Here is a 21,058-nt window from a genome sequence, read left to right on the forward strand (position 1 = left end):
TATCATTAGAGATCCTCTTCTGCCTTCCTGGACACTCAATATACAGAAGAAATGGCTCCCTGAAATGACAAATTATTTCATTATGGAGCCTTTTTTATTTTTAAAGAATATAATCTTTCAAGAAAAGGCTCATATTAACTCTAAAGTTGGTCACACATATATTAGAAAAACAGCATTGTATTAGTCTGTTTTCATGCTGCTGATAAAGACATACGCAAGACTGGGTAATTTATACAGGAAAAAGGGTTTAATGGGCTTACAGTTCCACATGGCTGGGGACCTCACAATCATGGCAGAAGGCAAGGAAGAGCAAGTCAAGTCTTACATGGATGACGGCAGGCAAAGAGTGCTTGTGCAGGGAAACTCCTGTTTTTAAAACCACTGGATCTCATGAGACTCATTCACTATCATGAGAACAGTGCAGGAAAGATCTGCCCCCATTATTCAATCACCTCCCTCTGGGTTCCTCCCATGACATGTGGGAATTGTGGGAGTTACAATTCAAGAAAAGATTTGGGTGGGGACACAGCCAAACCATAGCAAGCATGAAATCATAAAAATGTTTATTACAGGATAACAGGATATGTAGTGGTAGTTCATAAAAGATGCCTGTTATTACTGGGTTTAATTATACCCTAGACTTTCCCCTCTTTTTTCTCTTCATTCCTCTAAAAATATGGCTGTGTACTGGGAGCTTGCTGGAGAGGAGAAAATGCAATGCTCCATCACAACTTTTACAGTCATGCACTGCACGATAATGTCTCCGTTCATGACAGATTGCATACACGGCAGTGGTCCCATAAGATCACAATGAAAAATTCCTATGGCCTAGTGATATAGCTGTCATAATGTTGTAGCTCAGTGCTACTCACATGTTTGTGGCGATGCTGGTGTAAACAAACCTACTGCACTGCCAGTTCTGTAAAAGCATAGCACATACAATTATTTACAATTCATAATACTTGATAATGATACATGATTATGTTACTGGTTTATTATTTACTATACCATACTTTCTATAGTTATTTTAGAGCATACTCCTACTTATTAAAAATTAAGTTAAGCCGGGTGTGACGGCTCATGCCTGTAATCCCAGCACTTTGAGAGGGTGAGGTAGGTGGATTGCTTGAAGTCAGAAGTTCAAGACCAGCCTGACCAACATGGTGAAACCCATCTCTACTAAAAACACAAAATTCGCAGGGCATGGTGGTGCACACCTATAATCCCATGCCTGTAATCCCTCCTGTAATCTCAGCAGGCTGGGGCAGAAGAATTGCTTGAACCTGGGAGGCAGAGGTTGAAGGGAACTGAGATCGCACCATTGCACTCCAGCCTGGGTGACAGAGCAAGACTCCGTTTCAAAAATAATAATAAATAAAAGTTAACTGTAAAACAGGCTTAGGTACGACTTGAAGGAGGGCTTCCAGAAAAAGGCATTGTTATCATAGGAGGTGACAGCTCCAAGAATTGTATTGTCCTTGATGACTTTCTAGTAGGACAAGGTGGAGCGGAAGACAGTGATACTGTTGATGCTGATCCTGTGTAGGTCTTGGCTACCATTTGTGTTTGTGTCTTTGCTTTCTCCAAAACTTCTAAAAAGTTATTATAAAATTTTTTTGATAAATAAAAGCTGATAGAGTAAGAATATAATTAAATAAAATATGTTTGTACAGTTTTATAATGTGCGTTTAAGCTGTTATTACAAAAGAGTCAAAAAGTTAAAAAATTTGGAAGTGTATAAAGCCAAAGAGTTACAGTAAGTTAAGGTTACTTTATTATTGAAGAAAGAAAAATATGTTTACATAAATTCAGTGTAGCCTAAGAGTACAGTGTTTATAAAGTCTTTGGTAGTGTACAGCAATGTTCTAGGTTTTCACATTCACTTGCCACTCACTGACTCACCCAGAGCAGCTTCCAGTTCTGCAAACTCCATTCATTCATTGTAAGTGTCCTATCAGAGGTATTAGTCCGTTTTCATACTGCTGTAAAGAACTGCCTGAAACTGGGTAATTTATAAAGGAAAGAGGTTTAGTTGACTCACAGTTCAGCCTGACTAGGGAGGCCTCAGGAAACTTACAATCATGGCAGAAGGTGAAGGAGAAGCAAGGCACCTTCTTTACAAGGCAGCAGGAAGGAGAAGTGCTGAGTGAAGGGGGAAGATCCCCTTATTAAACCATCAGATCTCGTGAGAACTCATTCACTATCTTGAGAACAGCATGGGGGAAAGCACCCCATGATTCAATTACCTCCACCTGGTCTCTCCCTTGACACATGGGGATTATGGAGATTATGGGGATCACAATTCAAGATGAGATTTGGGTGGGGACACAGAGCCTAACCATATCAACAGATGACTTTAAAAAAAAAAAAATCTTTTCCATGCCTGTAGTCCCAGCACTTTGGGAGGCCAAGGCGGGTGGATCACCTGAGGTCAGGAGTTTGAGACCAGCCTGGCCAACATGTTGAAACCACATCTCTACTAAAAATACAAAAAATTAGCTGGGTGTGGTGGCAGTTGCTTGTAATCCCAGCTTCTTGGGAGGAAGAGGCAGGAGAATTGCTTGAACCCAGGAAGTGGTGGTTGCAGTGAGCTGAGATCACACCACTCCATTCCAGCCTGTTCAACAAAAGCGAAACTCCATCCCCAAAACAAATAAACAAAATGAAGCAAAAGATCTTTTCTACCGTATTTTTACTGTACATTTTCTATGCCTAGATATGTTTAGATACATGAATACTTACCATTGTGTTACAACTGTCTTCAGTATTTAGTACAGTAGTGAAACCACCTTTGCAAAATTATGACCGAGACAGTGAAAGAAGTCTAACTTAACTGACCCCATCTTGCTTCTAACCTCCAAGCTGTCCTTGTTCATTCCTGGGCGTAGACTGAACTAACTTTGGGAGAAAGTTTATAGTTTAAACAAAGAAGGTAACAGCCCTTTTCCAAAGCAGACCTCCTTCTTGCCTGGGGACTAGATTGCCTTTGTAGGATTGGCCACAAGATTAGAAATTATGGTTTAGGAGTCATGCAGCTGGAGGCTACAAGATTCTCTAACCCTCCCCTAAACTGCTCCTAAGATCAGTGCTTGAGATGTTTTGCAGACCCTGCACTTGATGGATCAGCTGGCATCACCCAGATGGATAAACTGGCTCATCTGATCTTGTGGTCCCCACCCAGGAACTGACTCAGAACAAGAAGACAGCTTCGACTGCCTATGATTTCCTCTCTGACCAATCAGTACCCCTGGCTCACTAGCTTCCCCCAACCTACCAAGTTATTCTTAAAAACTCTGCTCCTCGCATGCTTAGGGAGACTGATTTGAGTAATAATAAAACTCCAGTCTTCTGCAGAGCCAGCTCTGCATGAATTACTCTTTCTCTATTGCAATTCCCCTGTCTTGATGAATCAGCTCTGTCTAGCCAGCAGGCAAGGTGAACCGCTTGGGTGGTTACAATAACATACCATAAAGATTTGTAGCCTAGGAGCAATAGGTTACACCATACGGCCTGGATGTGTAGTAGGCTATGCCCTCTAGGTTAGTGTAAATACACTCTATGATGTTCACCTAGTAAGGAAATTGTCTAATGACACAGCTCTCAGAATGTATTTCAATCATTAAGGTACACATGACTGTACTTAAAAATGTCTCCGGCAGTTTCTGATGCAAATATAGGGAGGTTCAACTTTTCTCTCTGAAGCTTCAAGTCTAAGTCTGGTGAAATGAATTGACAATAGACAGATTAGCAGAAAAAAAGGCAAACAATTTGATTACTGTGTTGATAACCCAATAACCCAACCAGGTAGAGATGTGAATATGCCTTCTCTACAGGGGAGGGAGGAGATAGGGAATGCAGGCAATTCTTTGGAGGGGTAGTAAATAATTATTAGGTGAATGAATGGACCTGGGAGACAGAAATCATCTTGTAAATAATTCTTTTTGGAATTTGAATGAGCTCAGGAGGCAGACATTCTCCTGTGAAAAAGTCCATCAAGGTGTGGTTATATTCCTTCCTTCTCACTCTTCTTTTCTTCATTAGATGATGAGATTTCAGGGAGGGGATGGAAGGTGATTGTGTTCTATTTTCTTAAGATAGAAAAGCGCATATCTGAGTAGACCAATTTCAGCATCTGCTGACCTTCAGGGGCCTTTAATATAAAATAATCAGCATACCAGGATGCCATATATTGGGGTGAAATTCCCTGGATTCCTTCACAAATACACCGGAAGGATATCTTTCTTCCACCCACTCCCCATAAATACACTCAACCTGCCTCAAGAACAATTTTCTGATGCTTCCAACTGTCACTCCCAGAATCTAAAGTTTAATCTGTGCCAGTTTGTTAATGAGGCCCAAAGAGCATGTCCTTGCAGACAGCGCAGCCTCTGGCATGCCTTCAGCTACAGATAATCACTTGTTTATCGAATACTAGTTGAGCACCTACTGTGTGCCAAGGCATCGTTCTAGGTCAGGGGTCAGCGAACTTTCTGTAAAAGGCCAGAGAGTAAATATTTTACGCTTTTCAAACCACACATTATCTCTCCCACATATTCTTCTTTGTTTTTGTTTTGTGTGTGTGAATGTGTGTGTGTATACATTGCTTTGTCACAACAGTCAGCCTAAAAATCACAAGATCTATACATTTCACAAGCCAGCACTTTATTTCTCAGAAGGATGGTGACCTGCAGGCTGGGAATCAGGGCCTCCAGCTGAGACAGAAAGGCACTTCGAGGGATGAAGGGTGGAACGGGAGTTTCATGCTACATGGATTGGCTAAACATACATACTTAACATACATATAGGGTAACCGAACCCAGGTTTGGCTGCTCATTGCTCAAAAACCGAACAGGAGAGAGGAGAGTTGGTGGGGGGAAAAGCAGGTTTATTCAGAGAGCCAGCAAAACTGAGAACTGGCATTCTAAAGTATCACCTTAAGTCAGCACAGATTTCAGACTCTTTTATGTTAAGGGAACAGGGGCGGGGGGAAGATGACAGTTCATCAACAGTTCTTTTGCTACTTGATTCTTACAATAGGAGGAACTAGAACTAGAATATTTTGTGGGGGGATCATGTGCACGTGTGGTAAGCAATCATATGTGTTACATGTGTCCCGTGTTTACTTTGGGGTAGAGACTTAACATTAAAATGCTGTAAACCTAGGCTGTATACCTCCAAAGGTGAAACTTTAGATGTAGGGGCGCTTAGTGCACACCCTCTGTAAACCGGCAGAAGCTGCCTGTGGTCAGGGTCATTTAACAGGAAGGAAACTGGTCAGCTGTCAATATCAAACCCACAAAAAGTGCAAGGAGTCTGGCTGCAGTGTCAGGCATTGGTCAGTGGAGGAGTCTTCTGTTCTTTGTTTTCCAGGGCGGGTTTCTGTTTAACTCTTAGGGAAAAAAAAAAGGTCTGGCAATGGTTAGCTAGGAAAGGGCGTGTAATGAGACACGACCAACCTCCCTCCTTTGATGGCCCTGAAATTTAGTTTTTAAAGTTTTCTGGAGTCTACTTGGCTAAGACTGGTCTGTTCAGTCAGTCAGGGGGCTTAGGATTTTATTTTAATTTCATACAACCATTTACAAATATAAAAGCCACTCTTAGCTCAGAGCAATACAAAAGCAGGCACCAGGCTGGATTTGCCCCTGGTGCTATTTCAAGGGGACACTATGAGGAAAAATCTCAACATGTTCCCTATCGCAGAGAGTAACTAGGAGTGTGCTGAGCGTTATCCCAGGAAGTAGGGGTTGTGAAAATGAAGATCGGGCCAGACTCAGAGAGGGCTTCCTGGAGGAGCTATGCTGCTGAGTGAGCTGAGTGGGGCTGGGAGGAAGCTTCAGTGGGAAGGATGCAGGCAAAATAAGCAGGAAGAGGAAGGCTCTGCATGGCTCAAATTTGTGGGCTGAGGGGTGAGTGTGGCCTGAGAGGAGGCAGAGGCCCGAAGTCTCAGAGCCCTGTGGGATGTGCCAGTGATTTGAGGTTAGAAGGCAATAGGGAGCAGCTGAAAGAGTTAAGCAGGGATGAGGATTCTCCAGCCTTGGCTGCAGAGGGGCATGAACGGAGGCAGCGACAGGGCAGAAGCTTGTCCAGAGACAGGCTGGGCAGGGACGCAAGAGGGAGAGGACAGGGCTGAGACTTCTCCACTGATCTTGAAGTTTGTCTGGGAGATACCAAGCCTCCTCTTTACAGAGGAATTGCCTGGGGAGGGGAAAAGGGACTTTGAGATTATCCTGGGATTGTTCCACCTTTCCCACAGCCCCTGGACCTTCCAAAGATGAACCAAGTCCCCATCTAGTGTGTCAGATGCCATCAGCTTGGTTATGCTAACTCTTAGGCAGGGGGTGCCCTTCTCCCAGCAGAGCTTCCGTTGGCCGCCGCCTGATGGAAAAGAGGCCCGAGTTCTCATGGGCAGAGCTTCTGCAAGCATCTCACCAGGGTCAGTTCCTTTGCTGTTTTTATGGCCTCTGCAGGAGTGTCCATGACCATGACCTCAGTCTCCTGTTGGCTTCACTTTCTAGTCAGGTCTTGGGCATGCCTGGCCACAGCAGGTGTCATCTAATCGCCACAGTCCACCATACACATGCTTCTCAATTTGAGGGGTCAGCAACTTCACTGCGAAATGAGTCACTTGTTATAAGTGACTGCATTTTGGAAGACTTAGGATTACAAAACATTATTGTACATCACCATCTACCCTACTGATCTGCGAATGGAAAGCCAAGTTCAGCTAACTTGTGCACTTGTCTTACAGGTCCTGAGGGTCCACCAGCAAGCTCCACACCTGTGTCCTGGGATTCCGAAGACTAGTTAGCCTGCTTTGTCCAAAGAGAGCCAACAATCCACTCAGGGAGATAGACAGGCAATGCAGTAAAAATACAAGAAATAATTTAAAAATCTTGACAATTAGCAATAGGAAGAAAGCATTGTGGGAGGAGGTAGAATGCTGGATAGATAGCAAGGCAGCTTCCCACAAGCTATGGTGCTCTGAGGTAGACAGAACTTGCATTCTAGGACTCAAGTTCATGTTATTTGGAGGCCCTGGATATTTCCAGAGGTGAATGAAGGGATCTTGGTTTTGGGAAACCATCTGGGCCACACTATGGGAAATTGGTTCAAAAATGGAGTGATTTGTGGGACAGAGAACCCATCTATCTGAGTTCTGCTTTTGTTTTACTTATCTTGATGAACTTAACTGCCTGTCCATCAGGTAATGCCTGCAATTTGGGCAACTGTGGGAATGGACGTTCCCTCTCATCCTCGTCCATCCCAACACAGCCCTCATCCCAAATGCTGGAGTGACTCATTAACAAAGCCCAGCTAGAGAGACAAGAGCTATTGGATGATAATGACTCTCGTTCATTATTGAGTGATAGTAATGATTCAAGTGAAACTAATGACGATTTTTTCCCTCAGACAGAAACTCGGTGCCAAACTTCTTGTTGATGATGCTTGAAAGACAGTAAGAGGTCATTAAGGAGCTCCTCCCAATTTTGTGTTCTTATTGTATAACACTTTTAAAGAAACAGTTAGGTTTATAGTCAATAAAACCCCATAAACTTCTAGGTCTTACTTAAGTCAGTTATCTATTTATGAAGAAATGATCAAAATGATGCATATGGTTCAGCTGAGCCTTCCTTGATTATGCTTCTCACAAATGTGTTCTCTCCAAAGTTGCAGGATTGTCAGTCTGATACTAAACTAGGGCCTGGGTGGAGGATAAGCTCAGTGTAACTTCTTACTCTACTTTCACATTCAGGGTGGAGGAAGATGAGGACCAATTTTCGTGACCCTCCCGGAAAAATCAAGACCCTAAATGCAGAAGCAAATTCTCTGGCTGATTGGGACAACTAGAGAGATGGGTCCTGTTGTAATTTTACTCTGTGGCCTTCATGGGTGGTGGGCCTGGGTACTTATAAAAACCTCTGTTTTCAGTTACCCTGCTAGGATGAAATATTTCTATTTACAAACCACAGTGAATTTGAAACAGTAAGACCATGGTCCACAAGCCTCCAGCTGGGGAGAGAAATGAAAAAGATACACTTCAAAGCAAGCTTTCCAGAGGCTTGCTTGATGGAGGGAAGTTGGGTTGGAGGGAAGAGAGAAGCAAACTTTAACCTGAGCCCCCTCCCCTAGCATCAATTCTGCTTCATCATCAGCACATAGCATCACCATTAGACTGGTCGTCTGGGTACATAGGACCACTGTTTTGACAAACAAATGGTTAGGAATGTTGGTTTTCAGCCAGTAGGGCTGAATAGAGCTATCCTAAGTATTTAATATAAATTCAGTTTAAAAGAGGTTTTTGTAGGTGTAGACTTTTTATTTCCACTGTTTATCAATCTATCTGTGAAGTAAAAGTTAAGGATATTCTGTAGAGAAATGACATCAGGGAAACTAATATTAAAATATATTTTCATTTTTATTACATATTTATTGCTTCCAACTTTAAGAGAACAATAAAACTTGAGCATATATGTAATCTGATCAGATTTTCACTGTGAACTTGTAGAAGCTTTAAGTTCAATATTATGATTATTTTCGGTAAAATATCTGAAGCCAGTAGGGTGCATTTAGGAAAGGAATTTTTCCTATCAAATATCACCTGCAGAAGCTGTGTTGCACTACCAGCTCTGAATACTATACTTTGGCTGATATCGAACGCTTATGGTGGCTGAAGCTGGCAATACCAGCTGTGGCCTGAGTAGTGAGATATATCACTAGCAAAAAGAAACAGAGAAGAATTTATCTAGTGTCTGACTATTGGATTATTACTTGCATAAAAATTTAAGTGTCAAAGCCTATGGACAGAATAAACACACCTCTGAGAACTGCCCAGACCTAGGTGAAACTGGAGAAAAATGAGAATATGAATGATAGTGGTTAAAGACGCTTTTCTCCTGTTGCTGGTCACAGGCTTCTTCCATGGAAGTGCTTAGCAGTGGGCCTGGGATGAAGGTGCTGCCCAATACATGTGCAGAGAGGACACAGTGATGACTCAGACACACCTTGATTAAAAGAAAATGGAAGTGTCAGGTAAGATAAGTACAAAGTAAACCCTTATAGAATGTGTTTTGGACATCAGGAATGATTGCAGAGAAGTGGAAATTCCAGACTCTTTCCACAAAAAGTTAACATGCAAACAAATAATGAAATCCCAGTATGGGACATAAACACCAGAGGCATGTGTGTACGGTGCAAAGTGATTCATGGGGAAGCGGTGATTGGGTCTGATTGGTGAGGAAAATGTCTATCCCAAGGGGAGGCCCAGAGGAGGTGACCCCGACATGATATGTGATATTTTAGAGATGAGACCAGAACACAAGGACATTGCCTCAGTGTGGCCATGGGAACAGTCACTGTCTTTTGTCCATTTTAGATATCACAGGTGTGCTTTTCTCCAGGACTCACGTCTCTTGAACTTGAGGTTCTCTTTGCGGAGACCATGACATACATACTAAGTTTCTTCCAATCAGTGGCTATTTTAATAGAATATTATTTTGGAAGCCAAAGAAAATGTCTGTTTTAAAATGCAGAAGAACAAAATTGCTGATTGAAAGTGAACTATAAGTGACCTCTTCACCAATAGAGCTAGGAAGAATAAATAGAATGTTTGTAATCTCACCTAGAAGTCCAGGAAGTGAATATTCCCAGAGACTGAGGCAGAACTTGGAACATGTATTTTCAGGTTGCAGTGGAGACCCATGAAGCACATTTCACGTAGAATACAATTTTAGTTCCACAGGCACATTAGTCAGGGTTCTCCAGAGAACCAGAACCAACAGGATGCCTATAGATGGAAAGGGATTTATCATAAGGAATTGGCTCCCATGATTATGGAGGCTGACAGTCCAAGATCTGCAGTGTGAGTCAGCAAGCTGGAGAACCAGGAGAACCAATGGTGTAGGTTCAGTCCAAGTCCAAGGCCTGAGAACTAGGAAAGCTGTGGGTAGAATTCTAGTCTGAATGCTGGCAGGCTTAAGACTTCAGAAGAGTCAACCCTTTAGTTTGAGTCTGAAGGCAGGAAATGACTGATGTCCCAGCTTGAAGGCAGTCAAGGAGAAGAAAGTCCCTGTCACTCATGGCAGGGTCAGCCTTTTGTTCTAGCCAGGACTTCAAAGGCTTAGGTGAAGCCCACCCACAATGGGGAGGGTAAGCTGCCTTACTCAGTCTACCAATTCAAATGTTAATGTCATCCAGAAACACCCAGAAGAATGTTTGACCAAATATCTGGGCACCCCATGGCCCAGTCAAGTTGACATATAGAATTAACCATCACAAAACATGTACAAAGAGAGAAGTTTGGGAAAATGGAGTACCAGGACATTTTTTGTTTTGTTTTGTTTTGTTTTTTTGCAATTAAAAAAAAATTTCGGTAGATTTTTGGGGACCATGTGGTATTTGGTTACACGAATAAGTTCTTTGGTGGTGATTTCTGAGATTTTCATGCACCCATCACCCGAGCAGTGTACACTGTACCAAATGTGTAGTCTTTTCTCTCTCATCCCCCTCCCACCCTTTCCCCCGAGTCTCCAAAGCCCATTGTATCAATCTTATGCCTTTGCATCCTCATAGCTTAAATTCCACTCATGAGTGAGAACATATGATGTTTGATTTTCCATTCCTGAGTTACTTCACGTAGAATAATGGTCTCCAATTACAACCAGGTTGCTGCAAATGCCATTATTTCATCCTTTTTATGGCTGAGTAGTATTCCATGGTGTATGTATACATATATACCACAATTTCTTTATCCACTCATTGATTGATGGACATTTGGGCTGGTTCCATATTTTTGCAATTGCACATTGTGCTGCTATATACATGCATGTGCAAGTATCTTTTTCGTATAATGACTTATTTTCCTCTTGGTAGACACCCAGTAGTGGGATTGATGGATGAAATGGTAGTTGTACTTTTAGTTCTTTAAGGAATCACCACACTGTTTTCCATAGCGATTGTACTACTTTACATTCCCACCAGCAGTGTAAAAGTGTTCCCTTTTTGCCACATCCACGCCAACTTCTATTAGTTTTTGATTTTTTGATTATGGTCATTCTTGCAGGAATAAGTGGTATTGCATTGTGGTTTTGATTTGCATTTCCCTGATCGTTAGTGATGTTGAGCATTTTTTCATATGTTTGTTGGCCATTCATATATCTTCTTTTGAGAAATGTCTATTCATGTCCTTAGCCCACTTTTTGATAGAATTGGTTTTTTTTTCTTGCTGATTTGTTTGAGTTCCTTGTAAATTCCAGATATTAGTCCTTTGTTGAATGTATAGATTGTGAAGATTTTCTCCCACTCTATGTGTTGTCTGTCTACTCTGCTGGTTGTTTCTTATGCTGTGCAGAAGCTTTTCAGTTTAATTAAGTCCCATCTATTTATCTTTATTTTTGTTGCATTTGCTTTTGGGTTCTTGATAAAGTCTTTGCCTAAGCCAATGTGTAGAAGGGTTTTTCTCATGTTATCTTTTAGAATCTTCATGGTTTCAGGTCTTAGATTTAAGTCTTTGATCCATCTTGAGTTGATTTTTGTATAAAGTGAGAGATGAAGATCTAGTTTCATTCTTCTACATGTGGCTTGCCAATTATCTCAGCACCATTTGTTGAATAGGGTGTCCTTTCTCCACTATGTTTTTGTTTGCATTGTCAAAGATCAGTTGGCTGTAAGTATGTGGCTTTAGTTATGGGTTCTCTATTCTGTTCCATTGGTCTGTGTGCCTATTTTTATACCAGTACCATCCTGTTTTGGTGACTATGGTCTTATAGTATAGTTTGAAATCAGGTAATGTGATGCGTCCAGATTTGATCTTTTTGCTTAGTCTTGCTTTGGCTATGTGGGTTCATTTTTGTTCCATATGAATTTTTGGATATTTTTTTCTAGTTCTGTGAAGAACAATGGTGGTATTTTGATGGAAATTGCATTGAATTTATAGGTTGCTTTTGGCAGAATAATTATTTTCACAATATTGATTCTACTCATTCATGAGTATGGAATGTGTTTCCATTTGTTTGTGTTGTCTATGACTTCTTTCAGTAGTGTTTTGTAGTTTTCCTTGTAGATGTTTTTCACCTCCTTGGTTAGTTATACTCCTAAGTATTTTATTTTGTTGCAGCTATTGTAAAAGGGTTTGAATTTTTTATTTGATTCTCAGCTTGGTCACTGTTGGTGTATACCAGAGCTACTGATTTGTGTACATTAATTTTGTATCTTGAAACTTTGCTAAAGTCATCTATCAGATCTAGGAGCTTTAGGGTTTTCTAGGTATACAGTCATATCATCAGCAAACAGCCACAGTTTGACTTCCTCTTTATGGATTTGGATGCCCTTTATTTATTTCTCTTGTCTGATTGCTCTGGCTAGGACTTCCCGTACTATGTTGAATAGAAGTGGTACCAGGAAATCTTAAGAGAATTTTCAGTCATGTTGCAAATGGGTTGATTGCTTGTATGTTCTGTTCTGCTTTGTGTTATATGACCATCATTTTCAAATGCCTAACTGCAAATAAAGCTTGGGAGGTATACAACTAAGTTATATTCCAGTTAGAGCTGCCAGATTTAGCAAATAAAAATAGAGGAGGATGTCCCCCAAAATTTGAATTTCAGATACACACATTTTTTAGTATGTCCCAAATAGTGAATAAATATTCAAATTTAATTGGAGTCCTAAATTTTAACTGGCAATTCCAGCTTCAATACAATGTCAAGTTAAAAAAAAAAACTACCCTTAAGTTTATCTGTCCTAATTTTTGTGATATTTACAAAATAAATTTCCTTTTTGAAATTTGAATTTCTATTCCATTTCAATCTATAAAAATTTGAATTTAAAAAAATGAATTTTCTTTAAAAAGTGAAACTGGTAAATGACAATATCTTTGATGATCATAATAAAAAGTTGAAAATCTTAAAAAAAAGTAATGACTGCAGTAGGAATTTCCACGGGAAGATTTCCTGAGTGGTCAAGCAAGACTTTTCTGCCAGCATTAATGTTATTTTGACTTGATTTTAAGTTGTTTTTGATATCAATGCTTGTGACTAAAGTCGCCTCATATTTCAGTGCCATACTACAAAGCTGATAGAACCTCGGCAATACAAACTCACATATTCACTCCCTACACCCCACTACATCTCTTTGCTGTTTTAAGCCACTAAATTTGTGCTCATCCAGTCCCAGCTACCAAGAATGCCTTCCACGCAGCCCAGGTCGGGAAGCTCTTCAGGACTCAAGAGTAGCGGTTGAAACCGCCATTGCTGACATAACCCATTCCATCTTGCTTCCAACCTTCAAGTCGTCCTTGTTCATTCCTGTCATAGGCCAAACTAACTTTGGGAGGAATTTAGTTTATAGTTTAAGTTTGAAACAAAGATAGTAACAGCCTTTTCCCCAAACAAACCCCATTCTTGCCTGGGGATTAGACTGCCTTTGTAGGACTAACAAATTAGCAACAAGATTCAAAATTATGGTTTAGGAGTTAGGCAGTGAGAGGCTACAAGATTCTGACCCTCCCCAAATTGCTCCTGGGGAATAACATCACTACTACAAAACCTAAGATCAGTGCTTGAGATATTTTTGCAGACCCTGCACTTGATGGATCAGCTAGCACCACCCAGATCAATAAACTGACTCATCTGATCTTGTGGTCCCCACTCAGGAACTGACTCAGTGTAGGAGGACAGCTTCGACTCCCTATAATTTTATCTCTGACCCAGCCAATCAATACTTCTGATTCACTGGCCCCTACCCAACAAATTATCCTTAAAAACCCCAATCCCCGAGTCTTTGGAGAGACTGATTTGGGTAATAATAAAACTCTGGTCTCTCATACAGTCAGCTCTGCATGAATTATACTCTTTCTCTATTGCAATTCCCCTGTCTTGATAAATGGACTCTGTCTAGGCAGTGGACAAGGTGAAGCTATTGGGCAGCTACGTTGTCTCATAATGAAGTCTTCTGTGGGCTACATGCTACCATGTAGATGGACATAGCCCCCCTTCTCCAATTTTATTGTTCTTCCTGATTTAGTCACTGACATTTCCCAACTCAATTGCAAGCCGTTTAGCTGTTTTCATAGAGCCTCAATTGTATACTAGACGGAGTTTGCTGAAAGAATGAAGACATACGCCTGTTCGTAATTTGGTAAGCTTTATTCAAGCCTCTCAAATATAACATCAATTCAGTAAAACAGTAATTAATCTGCCTGCTTTTTGCCCCTGTGTCAACTCTTTGAAAAATAATGTAACTCCAGCTTACTTAATCAGAAGCTGCCATCTATCATTTTATGAAGCATGCCTGGTTTAATTTTAAAACACATTAGTGGAGAGTTTGTTTTTCCTTCTGTTCTCCTCCTCGGTGAATAGTCAGGTTTCCTTCACTGTGGGACTTTTACATTTAAATCATATAATTTACTAAATAGAGGAAGGCATGCAAAATGAGACAAATGTTTTGAAGGTGCATGGGGTTTTGCTTATCTTTCCTGTTATATTATTGGTTAATAAAATATTTGGTTGCTTGCTTAGTGTGTTTCTAATGAGGATATGATAAGGGTGTCAGGTGGGCAAGAGTAAACCTAGAAATCAGCCAGGTAATCTCAAGGCCAGGATAAAGATAAAAGTCAGTGAAAAGCCCAGATCCTTCCATTTTATAATAGCAAACATTGTTTTCTTGCAACAAATATTGATGAAATATTTCAATTTTCTTGCAACAAATATTAATCAAATATTTCAATTTTCATATGGTTTCTTAGTGTGAGAACTAATACTTATTGCTTGCTGTATACCACTGGCTTGTCAGGCCACAAGAAGTAACTGAGGGTGAGATGTATCTCCTAAAAAGTCACATATTTTTTAGCAGAAGAAAAAAATACATGTTTATAATCACCTTAGAGAGCAAAACGTCACAGAAAGCATGCATGTGTGTAAACATGGAAAAGGAATGAATTTATTTTGCCTAGGAATTAAGGAAAGATGAACGAGCTGCTTAAGGATTATTAGGGGTTCCATGGGACACGGGGAGAGAGCAAGGACACTGTGGGAAAAGGGACTGGCCCCGGCACAGTTGGCAAGGGGTGGGAGGAGTTATGGAGATGAGAATGGAAAGATGAGTAGGCAGCTGGTGACCTGATGGTAAAGGATCTTGTATGCATGGTGAGAAATTTGGACTTTATCTTATATTCATGATATTTTAAGAATAATAAGGGAACATTAAAAATATAAGTAGGGTAGTAATGTAGGCGAAGGACTGGAGGACTTTGAAGTCAGGAGACCACTGGAGCATCCCAGACAGAGGTGATTGGGACCCAAACCAAGGTTATGGCTATGGGAATGAAGAGCACAGGTCTCAGTTAAGAGCTAAGAAGAAGCAAGTGACAGGTTTATTGATAAAACAGAGGAATTTGGGGGAGGAAGTGATCAGTGTCTAAAAGGACCAGAGTGAAGGCAGAACTAGCAGCTGGTTAGGTGGGAGGAAACCGAGCTCCAGATTGGAAATGTTGGGTTCGAGGGGCCAATAGAGCACCCTTCTAACAGCTAGAGGCATGTATCTTTGATTTAGGAGGAAAGCAAGGCTGGAAATGAAGCATTAGAAGTTCCCAGACATCTATGTCAGCTCAGCAAAGGCAGGGATTTTGTGTCTTGTGTTCACTGCCATGTGGCGTGATATGGAGTAGGCTTCTAATAAATATTGGGGAAAAATGCATGGGACTTCTAGTTTCAGCTTGGACACACCAAAAGCTTAGAGGTCATCACTCCTTTCCTTGCAACAAGAAAAAAACTGAACAAGCTGAAGACCAAAGACTTTTCTCAGACTCATCAGAGAACTGAGGCCTCAGGACAAACTGCTACCCTAAAATCTGGAGAGACAGGCAAATCTAGAGTCATAGCTTGAAGCAGATCTAGAGATCTGCCTGCCAGGAGCAGAAGTTGCTGGGGCCATAAACTGGTAAGAACAATTTAAATAGGAATTTTAACAAATTGCTTAAGGCTGAGTGTGAACTACTGTGAGAGTGAGAAACTACTGGGGATCCCCAGACTTTCTTGGGTTTGACTTCCAGGAATCCCACCAGGCTGTTTAAGCCTAAAGCTGCCTCCTTACATATTTTGAGTTTCGCCTAAAGGTTTCTCTGTACATAGTGAACTATAACCTAAATAGATGTGTAAACAGACTGTAACCCACTCTTGTGCCAATCATTGAGTTTTGGTTTATCCAAGGGGGCCAAGTGTTCAGACCATGTTTAAATAAGGCAAACGCCAAGCTATAATCAATCCGGCTGTTTCTGTATCTCACTTTGTTTTCTGTATACCACTTTCCTTTTTCTGTCCATAAATCTTCCACCAAGTGGCTGTACTGGAGCCTCTCTGAGCCTACTCTGGCTTGGGAGGTTGCCTGATTATTGAATTGTTCTTTGCTCAACTAAACTCTATTAAATTTAATTTGGCTAAGAATTTTATTTTAATACTACCAATGGTGAGGAGATGAAAATATCCCCTCATGGTTCTGGCAAAGGAAGGAGAAGAGTATTCTTTCTGAAGTACAAGCAGTGTTCTTCATAGGACAAGCATATTCTCCAAGGCAAAAGACTTCACCACAGCCTTAGTCAGATGGGAGAAGAGCATTTCTCTGACTCTAGCCCCCTCAGATATTCTTGTCTAAGAAAGGGCATAAAGATTATTAAGAAATACTTGTGAAGATCACAATAACCCAGGGACACAGGCCAACTAAGATGCTGAGATGTAATAATAAGATTGTAGAATGCTTCCCTTCCTGCATGCCTTACCACCACACCAACAGGGAGTCAGTAAAATCACGGTGGATTCCCGCTGAAAGAGCTGCAAGACACAGGCTTTCTTTCAGGAGGAGGATTTAGGGAAGCCCAAAGTCAGCAGGGGAGCCAAAAACAAGGACACTAGGGGGATTTGAAGCCTCTGGCACCTAAAGCTATAGCAAATATTAAACACAGCCAAATCCCCAGCCAAATAAATACACAACCTCACACCAAATGTCTATTTATCTGAATTCCCAAGACATTATAGTTGGCTTTTTAGAAAAAAACTACAGTGCATACTAAAAGGCAAAAACCAAACAAAAAAACCACAGATTGAGGACACAAAGTAAGCATCAAAACAAGATTCAGATATGACACAGATGTTGGCATTATCAGATAGGGAATTTAAAATACTATGATTAGTAGTTTAAGGACTCCAATGGAAAATATAGATGATATGTAAGAACAGATGGGTAAGTTAAGCAGAGAGATGGAAGCTCTAAGAAAGAATCAAAAGGAAATGCTAGAGATAAAAAACATAACATAAATTAAGAATGCCTTTGATTAACTCATCAGTAGACTAGTCATGGAAAGAATCAGTGAACTTAAAAATAGGTCACTAGAAATTTTCCAAACTCAAATGTAAAAATTTTATAAAACTGACAAAGCAGAATAGAAGATGCAAGAACTGTGGGACCGTTTCAGAAGATATTTTATATACAAATAATGTAATACAATTAATTACATACAAACAACTGAAATACCTGAGAAGAGGGAAATGAGCCAAGTAAATATTTGAAGGAATAATGGTTGAAGAACTTTCAAAATTAATGACAGACACCAAATCACAGATTTAGAAAGTTCCGAGAACACCACGCTGCATAATTATTTAAAAACTGGCATCTAAGTGTATCATATGCAAAAGGCAAAAAGCCAAAGACAAAAAGAAAATATTGAAAGACAGCAGAGGAAAAAAATCATCAAGATAGACCACATTATGGGCCATAAAACACCCCTTAACAGATTTAAGAGAATAGAAATCATACAAAGTATGTTTTCAGATCGCAATGTAATTAAACTAGAAATCAGTAACAGAAGATAGCTAGAAAATAACAAAATGTTTGGAGATTAAACAATGCAATTTTAAGAAATGTTATAGAGTTGCTAGATTCATAGACTACTGTGTTCAACAGAGCAGTACACTGAGACGGTGGGATTTGAAGCAGAGAAGGAGTTTAATCTCAAGGACACTGAACAAGGAGACGGGAGCAGGAGGAATCCTCAAGCCTAAAATCTGTCTCTGTGAGGGGTCCTGGGCAAGGGTTATTAAGGGGATTGTGGAGGATGAGGGACTGGAAAATTAGGGTCATTAATTGGTTGAGGTAAGGGGGGAGCAGATAATTAGGATATAGAAACTACATTCTTCCATGAGTTAGGGTTTTGCTGGGCCCTTGGAACCAGCTGGTGGTGGTGGTATGCAGAATCTAAAGGAGAAGCTCAGAATGGAAAGCTTATGACAAGGGCTACGTTATCCTGGGGTAGTAAGTGGCAACTAACTACAAAGAAGGGGCCAAAGGGCGAGCTAGCTTACTGATTGCTGCCAATTGTTCTCCAAACCTACTTAATCTTTTTTTCCTTTAATCAATTTATAAAAATTTTTGCTGGACAGTTTCAGTAACACATGGTTAAATAAGTCTCCAAGAGAAATTTTAAAATATTTTGAACTAAATAAAAATTAAACACACAATTTATTAAAATCTATAAGATGCAGCTAAAGCAGTGCTTAGAGGGAAATTTATAACACTAAATGCAAAATGAATATATTAGAAAAGAAGAAAGATCTAAGATCAACAAGTTAAGCTTCCACCTTAGGAAGCTAAAGAAAGATTAGTAATTAAATCCTAAAACAAACAGAAAAAAAGAAATAACACAAATTAGAGTGAAAAATCAGTGAAATTAAAAACAGGAAAGCAACAGAGAAAATCAAATGCAAAAGCTGATTCTTTGAAATGTTCAATAAAATTGATAAGCCTCTAGTCAGGCTACCCAAGAAAACAGAGAGAAGACTCAAATTACCAATATCAGAAGCAAAAAAGAGGTCATAATTACTGATCCCATGGACATTAAAATTACAATAAAGGAACACTATGAACAACTCTCTGCCAATAAATTTGATAACTGAGATGAAATGGATCAATTACTTGAAAAACACAAACTATCAAGACTCATCAGGAGCAAGATATAACTTGATTATGCCTATATCCATTAAATAAATTTAAAAAATAATTAATGATCTTCCAAAAAAGAAAGCACTACACACACATGGTTTCATTGTTGAGTTCTACCAAATATTCAAGAAAAAATGATGCCAATTCTCCACAATCCCCCCTAGAAAATAGAAAATGAGGAAATACTTCATAGCTCATTCTATGAGGCCAATATTACCCTAATACCAAAATCAGACAAAGACATTACAAAAAAGGAAAACTAGAGACCAATGTCTTTCATGACCATAGACGCAAAAATCCTCAACGTCAGATCAGCTAATTGAATCCAAGAATGTAAAGAATTATATATCACAGCCAAAGGGATTTATTCCAGGTATGCAAGATTAGTCAATAGTTGAAAATTAATGCAGTCTTTAAATGTAAAGACTCAACCATTTTAACAGACTAAAGAAGAAAAATTATAAATCATAAATTATAAAAATTATAAATCATAAATCATATAAATTATAAATCATATCACTAGGACTAACAGGCAATTTCCTCAACTTGATAAAGAACGTCTGAAAACACCTACAACTAATATAATACTTAACGGTGCGAAACTAGACCCTCTCCCTCTATGACAAGGAACAACACAAGAATGTTCTCTCTCATAACTCCTATTTGACATTGTACTAGAAGACGTAGCTAGTGTAATAAGATAAGTAAAAAAAAAATATATATATATATACTGATTGGGAAGAAAGGAATAAAACTGCCTTTATTTGCAGATGACATGATTGTGTAGAATATCCTGAAGAATCCACAAAATAACTCCTGCAATTACAAAGTGAGTATAGAAAGGTTGCAGGATACAAGGTTAATATACAAAGACCAATTACTTTCCCATATACCAAAAATGAACAATTGGATTTGAAATAAAAAATATTATTTGTAATAGCATGGAAAAAAATAAATATTTGTATATGAATCCTACAAAATATATATAGGATCTATATGTAGAAAACTAAAAATCTCTGATTTTAAAAAATCAAGAAAGATTTAAATAAAATGGAAAGAGATTCCATATACATGAGCTAAAAAACACAATATTAAGATATCAATTTCATCTTCTCTACAGGCTCAACGCAATCCCAAAATCCAGCAAGTAAGGCCAGGTACGGTGGTTCATGCCAGTAATCCCAGCACTTTGGGAGGCTGAGACAGGCAGATCTTTTGAGCCCAGGAGTTTGAGACCATCCTGGGCAATATGGCAAAACCCCGTTTCTACAAATAATACAAAAAATTAGCCAGGCTTGGCAGTGTGTACCTATAGTCCCAGCTACTTGGGAGGCCGAGGTAGGAGGATCAGCTAAACCCAGGAGGCTGAGGATGAAGTAAGCCAAGATTACACCACTGCACTCCAGCCTGGGTGACAGAGTGAGACCCTGTCTCAAAAAACAAAAACAAAACAAAACAATACAAAAAATCTAGCAAGCTATTTTTGTATATATTGACAAATTTATTCTAAAGTTTATACGTCAACACAAGAATAGCCAACACAATGCTGAGAAAAAGGACAATGTTGAAGGACTCATGCTACCCAATTTCAAGACTTACTATAAAATCAAGTAATCAAGGCAGCATAGTATTAGAGAAAGAATAGGGACATAGATCAATGGAATATGATAGAAAGCCCAGAAATAGACCCCTATAAGTATAATCAACTGATCTTTTGGCAATTCGAATGGATGAAGTACAGTCTTTTCAATAAATAGTGGTGGAATGATTAGACAGCCATATGTAAAAAATAGCTTCCAAAGAGGACAGTGTGGAAGGAGGGAAGAAGGATAAATTTACGATGAAGAAACCTGACAAGCATGACCTCAGGCAGGTGATTAAGGTTACAGGTCAACATGAAGATAAATCATTGTGATAAGTCTTAATATGATGTGATGAAAATGGCACTTTATCTCTGCCGTCTTCCTCTAAATAACTCAATCTGAGCATAATCATGAGGAAAATATCAGACAACCCAAACTGAGGAGTATTCTGCAAAATACCTGACCAGTGCTCCTCAAACTGCCAAGGTCAT

This window comes from Nomascus leucogenys, chromosome 3, assembly GCF_006542625.1.
Source record: "Nomascus leucogenys isolate Asia chromosome 3, Asia_NLE_v1, whole genome shotgun sequence".
Taxonomy (NCBI): domain Eukaryota; kingdom Metazoa; phylum Chordata; class Mammalia; order Primates; family Hylobatidae; genus Nomascus; species Nomascus leucogenys.